Source organism: Nicotiana sylvestris, chromosome 2 (assembly GCF_000393655.2).
Source record: "Nicotiana sylvestris chromosome 2, ASM39365v2, whole genome shotgun sequence".
Classification (NCBI taxonomy): Eukaryota; Viridiplantae; Streptophyta; class Magnoliopsida; order Solanales; family Solanaceae; genus Nicotiana; species Nicotiana sylvestris.
The window spans coordinates 88981224-88987821 of NC_091058.1; positions in this window are offsets into that span (position 1 = coordinate 88981224).

The window sequence follows — 6598 nt, forward strand, 5'->3', positions numbered from 1 at the left end:
ATGTCTTGAGGCCGATTGAGTCAAAGATACCAAATACCCCTCCATAGAACCTCGGTTATTCCCTAAGATGCGCCTATTGTTCTGATACTCCAGGGCATGACTTTGAGAAGTGTTGGCATTTGAAACGGACAATCCAGGAGCTCATTGATACAAACCAAATTGTAGTCCAAAGCCCAGACGCGCCAAACATTAACCAAAACCCTTTGCCAACCCATGAAGAGACGCACATGATTGAAATAGTTCACAAGGATGGGGAGCCCAAGAAGTCTTCTAAGTCCGTCATGATGATTCGGGCCAGTGAAAGCAATTTGGTTAAAGCTCCAGACTCTATCAAAGCAATGCCCTTGACGGTTGAAGGGGTCACAGAAAAGTCGAGATCACTCAATTTGAAACCATCAGTGTTGGTCGTGAAAGGGCTGTCAAAAGATATCGGGGCAAGTTCGGAAAGTTCAAAAGTGGTAGTACCAGGGATCCCAAGTAAGCCTGTCATAGTTGTGAAGAGGGATTTTATTACCCCTATCATCATTAAACCAGTAACCCAACTGCCAGTGGTGGATGCCAAGGCTGTTCTGTGGTTATAAACAAGTGATAGTGACATACAAAGGAAAAGAAATAGAGGAAGAAGTTAATGAAACTGGAGGATTGACTCGTTCTGGGAGATGTTTTACCCCAGAAGAATTAAGGAAAGCCAAGCCATTCAAGGATAGCCAAATGCCAGTAAAGAAATCGGTCATCGAGGAAGAGGCTGAGGAGTTCCTGAAAAAGATGAAAGTGCAGGATTATTCCATTGTGGAGCAGTTAAGAAAAACACCAGCTCAGGTTTCTCATTTGTCTTTGCTGATATAATCAGATGAACACTGCAGGATCTTGATGAAAATTTTGAATGAGGCACATGTTCCTGATAAGATCACAGTGAATCATTTGGAAAATATAGCTAGCAAGATCTTCGAAGTAAACAGGATCACTTTCTCAGATGATGAACTTCCTGTGGAGGGTACATAACACAACCGAGCTCTTTATCTCACGGTGAAGTGCGAAGATTCTGTTGTCTCAAGGGTTTTGGTTGACAATGGCTCTAGTGCGAATATTTGTCCCTTGTCTACTCTTCAAAAATTGAATACTGGCACCGAAAGAATCCACTTGAACAGGTGTGTGTTCGAGACTTTGATGGGGGAGGTAAAGATTCTGTTAGAGATATAATGCTTGAATTGTCGATAGGGCTAGTTGAGTTCACCATGGAATTCCAAGTGTTAGATGTGGCTGTTTCCTACAATCTGTTATTGGGCAGGCCCTGGATACATGCTGCTAAGGTAGTCCCGTCTTCTCTGCACCAAATGGTGAAGTTTGAATGGGACAGGCAGGAAATAGCTGTGCACGGTGATGAGGACTTGTCATCTTGTAATGATACAATTGTTCCATTCATCGAAGCTGAAGATGATAAGGGATATTGGGTCTATCAGACTTTCGAAACAATGTCTGAGAAAATTCCTGAAGGAAAATGCATGCTGGGCCCTAAGCTATCCTCCGCGTCTGTCATGGTCACGAATGAAATGTTGAAGAATAGTTTTGTGTCGGGCAAGGGTTTGGGCTCATCTATGCAGGGTATTGTGCATCCAGTGCGTCCTAGTGGGAATCCTGGTGCGTTTGGTTTGGGATTCATGCCCACAGAGAAGGACGTGAAAAGGGTTAAAAATCTGAAACAGAAGGTATGGTCGCTCCTCAAGCCCGTCCCACACATCTCTAAGTCTTTTGTCAAGCCAGGGGCCGAAAAACCTCCAACCTCCTCAATCCCAAAACTTGTGGTCGATGTTGATGAAGAGCTAATCAAGAGGTTCCAAAGTCTGTTCGAAGAGGTCAATATGGTAGAAGTTGGTGAAGACTCTAGTAAAGCAGATGTGCAGCTCGTTGGCCCAAACGTGAAGCTTAGAATTGGGAAGCTACTCCTCTCCCCACCAGGAAGGAGTTTTGGTAGTTTGCTTTGTTTTCCTTTCTGTTATCTGGGTTATTACAGGGCTGTAATCCATATTTCTGGTTTTTGCTTGTTTTGATGTTAAAATCCTTCTATCCTTTTTTTCCAATGAAATGCAATTTTTTATTTTCCGTTATTCTTAATAGTGTTTTATTTTGCTCTTTTTCTTTTGTACAATTCTTTTTATGCTGGTTGCAGTGATGTGTCATGCATGAAGAATTTTCAGCCGAGTCTTAAAAGCCAATATAATTTTGAAATAACAATCCAAGAAGTAGAATATAATGATAAAATAGAATATGATGAAGAAGCAGCATTTTAGGAAATCAGTAAAGAGCTAAAATAATTTGAAGAAAAACCAAAGCCTAATTTGAGTGAAACTGAAGCAATCAATTTAGGGGACCAAGATGATGTTAGGGAAACCAAGATAAGTGTGCATTTAGAACCGAAAGTTAAGGAGGAAATAATTAAAACACTGTTTGAGTACAAAGATGTCTTTGCATGGTCATATGACGATATGCCGGGCCTGAGCACTGATCTGGTAGTTCATAAATTGCCAACTAATCCAGCATTCCCTCATGTCAAGTAAAAGTTGCGAAAGTTCAAGACTAATATGAGTGTGAAGATCAAAGAAGAAATCACAAAGTAGCTTACTGCAAAGGTCATTCGGGTCACGAGATATCCCACTTGGTTAGCTAATGTTGTGCCAGTAACAAAGAAGGATGGTAAGACCAGGGTATGTGTTGATTACCGTGATCTTAACAAAGCAAGCCCAAAGGATGATTTTCCATTACCGAACATTCACATTCTGATCGATAATTGTGCCAAGCATAAGATTGGGTCTTTTGTGGACTGTTACGTGGGATATCACCAGATCTTGATGGATGAGGAAGATGCATAAAAGACAGCATTTATCACGCCATGGGGAACATATTGTTATCGGGTAATGCCATTTGGTTTGAAAAATGATGGGGAAACTTACATGAGGGCGATGAACACCATATTTCACGACATAATACATAGGGAGATCGATGTTTATGTAGATGATGTGATCATAAAGTCAAAGAAGCAGTCTGACCATGTTAAGGACCCGAGGAAGTTTTTCCAAAGGCTCCTCAGGTACAACCTCAAGCTCAATCCAGCAAAATGTGCATTTGGTGTCCCGTCTGGGAAACTGCTGGGATTCGTGGTTAGTCAATGCGGTATTGAGTTGGACCCATCGAAGATTAAAGCCATTCAAGAGTTACCGCCGCCAAAAAACAAAACAGAGGTGATGAGCCTACTTGGAAGGTTAAATTACATCAGCAGGTTTATTGCTCAGCTCACGACAACCTGTGAGCCCATCTTTAAGCAGCTGAGGAAGAATGCTGTAGTCAAGTGGACTGACGAGTGTCAAGAAGCATTTGATAAGATTAAGAGGTACCTATCAAATCCACCTGTGCTGGTCCCACCAGAGCCTGGAAGACCTTTAATTCTCTATTTGACAGCCTTGGATAATTTTTTCGGTTGTGTATTGGGTCAACATGACGCCACGGGAAAGAAGGAGCAAGCAATCTATTATCTCAGTAAGAAGTTCACTACCTATGAGGTTAAGTACACTCTGCTTGAGAGGACATGTTGCGCCCTGACTTGGGTGGCACAAAAGTTGAAGCATTATCTGTCGTCCTACACTACTTACCTCATTTCTCGCATGGACCCTCTAAAGTATATCTTTCAGAAGCCTATGGCCATTGGAGGACTGGCAAAGTGGCCGATTTTACTTACAGAGTTTGACATCATCTATATGACTCGGACCGCGATGAAAGCCCAAGCCTTGGCCGACCACTTGGCCGAGAATCTGGTAGATGATGAATATGAGCCACTGAAGACTTATTTTCCTGATGAAGAGGTCATGTGTGTTGACGAGGTTGACCATAATGAAAAGCCAGGTTGGAAACTCTTCTTTGATGGAGCTGTTAACATGAAAAAGGTCGAAATAGGGGCTGTACTTATCTTTGAAACAGGGCAACACTACCCTGTAACAGCCCAGCTTCGATTTTATTACACCAACAACATGGCTGAGTACGAAGCATGCATTCTGGGTTTGAGGTTAGCTATAGACATGGGAGTCCAGGAAATACTTGTTCTGAGAGATTTGGATTTGTTGGTTCACCAGATTCAAGGAGAATGGGAGACTCGAGATTTGAAGCTCATATCATACCGATAGTTCCTGCATGATCTTTGTCAACGATTCAGGTCGGTTGAATTTAGACATATTCCCAGGATTCGTAATGAGATTGCTGATGCCTTGGCTACTCTGGCATCAATGTTACATCATCCGGACAGGGCTTATCTCGACCCCGTGCATATATAAGTTCGTGATCAACATGCTTATTGTAATATGGTGGAAGAGGAAATTGATGACGAACCTTGGTTCCACGATATCAAGGAATACATCAGGTCGGGGGTATATTTAGTACATGCTACAAGTGACCAAAAAAGAACCATTCGATATCTGGCTAGTGGATTTTTCTTGAGTGGAGGAATCTTGTACAAAAGGACTCCGGATTTAGGACTGCTGAGGTGCATAGATGCTAAATAATCTTCAACTATCATGGCCGAAGTGCATTCTGGAGTTTGCGGGCCACTTATGAACGGGTATGTCTTGGCAAAGAAGATACTTCGAGTAGGTTATTATTGGCTCACCATGGAACGGGATTGGATTAGTTTTGTTCGCAAGTGTCATCAATTCCAGGTACACTGTGATTTGATTCATTCTCCCCCATCTGAGTTACACACAATGTCTGCACCTTGGCCCTTTGTTGCTTGGGGCATGGATGTTATTGGACCAATTGAGCCGGCAGCGTCAAACGGGCATAGGTTTATTCTGGTGGCCATTGATTACTTTACCAAGTGGGTCGAAGCTGTAACTTTCAAGTCCGTGACCAAGAAGGCAGTGGTGTATTTTGTTCATTCAAACATCATTTGTCGGTTTGGTATTCCCAAGGTGATCATCACAGGCAATGCTGCTAATATCAATAGTCATTTGATGAAAGAGGTATGCCAACAGTTCAAGATCATGCATCGGAACTCCACTCTGTATCTCCCCAAGGCAAATGGAGCTATTGAGGTTGCTAACAAGAACATAAAAAAGATACTTCGTAAGATGGTTCAAGGTTGTAGGCAGTGGCATGAAAAGCTGCCTTTTACCTTACTAGGTTATCGCACTACTGTTCGCACTTCAGTAGGTGCAACTCCTTATTTGCTAGTATATGGAATTGAGGCAGTTATACCTACAGAAGTTGAGATTCCATCCCTTCGGATCGTTACAGAAGCTGAAATTGATGATGATGAGTGGGTCAAAACCCAGCTAGAGCAGTTGAGTTTGATTGATGAGAAAAGATTGGCTGCAGTATGTCATGGTCAATTGTATCAGAAAAGAATGGTAAGAGCATACAACAAAAAGGTGCGTCCTCGGAAATTCGAAGTGGGCCAGATGGTATTGAAACGCACCCTTCCTCATCAGGTGGAAGCCAAAGGCAAGTTCGCCCCAAACTGGCAGGGGCCGTTCGTTGTAACAAAAGTGTTGCCCCATGGTGCTTTGTATTTAACAGACCTAGAAGGCAAATGTGTAGATATGGCTATCAATACTGATGCAGTTAAGAGGTACTATGTATGATTTTCTTGCTTACCTTCAGTTGTACTTTGTACTTGGCATGTTTGAAGTTGAAATGACGAAGGCATTTTGTTCCGCTACCCAAACACTTTCATCCTTTGCTACCCCTTTTGAGCCTTATTTATTTTCTTTCACACCCCTCTTTTGGAATCAGTAGCAGAAGAAACAAAAGAAGGAAAAAGAAAGGAAAAAGAAAAAGAAAGAAAAGAAAAAAAAGAAAAAAAAAGAAAAAGAAGAAAAGAAAAGAAAACTAAAAGCAACAAAAACAAATAACTTTCTTTTGAACTACGTTTGACCTGATTTCTTTTAAGGATACGTAGGTAGCCTTACGGTTCGGTCCATCAAAATAAAAATAAAAATTCCCAAGACCTAAAGAAACTGGGGCAGAAGTTTCGGTTTTGAAAAGATCTGATTCCAAAAGTTGTAATTTTGACCCCTTTTCATCTTAAGTTAGTTTGAGCCTTCATGCCACTCTTTCTTTCTAACCCTGTCCAAAAGCCTACATTACAGTCCAAAGAAAGACCTTCCGATCAATCTTTAAGGATGTCAGGTCAAGCGAGATAGAGGTATGATTTACATCATGGATAACACTTTGTTCGTGGGCGCAAGAGAGAAAATTTAAAATGAGAGAGTCTTATTGGTGAAAACCCTCACGGGCACCATAAGGCGATAGTGAGCTGAGAGAAAATTTAAAATGAGAGAGTGTTATTGGTGAAAACCCTTGCGTGCATCGTAAGGCGATGATGAGTTTAGAGATGAACAAATGAGAGAGGCTTGTCGGTGAAAACCCTTCAGGGCACTAAAAGTCGAATGAGGCTCATGATTTTACAGAGAAATTGGATCAGTGAAAGTTCGGTTTTTGAAGTATGAAGACGTGACATAAACTGAAAATATGATTGTTTGGACGGATTAGAATGATCAGTCCGGAATGCATGTCATGATCATTGGACTTAGCTGCTTCCCTCCGATAAGTCTCC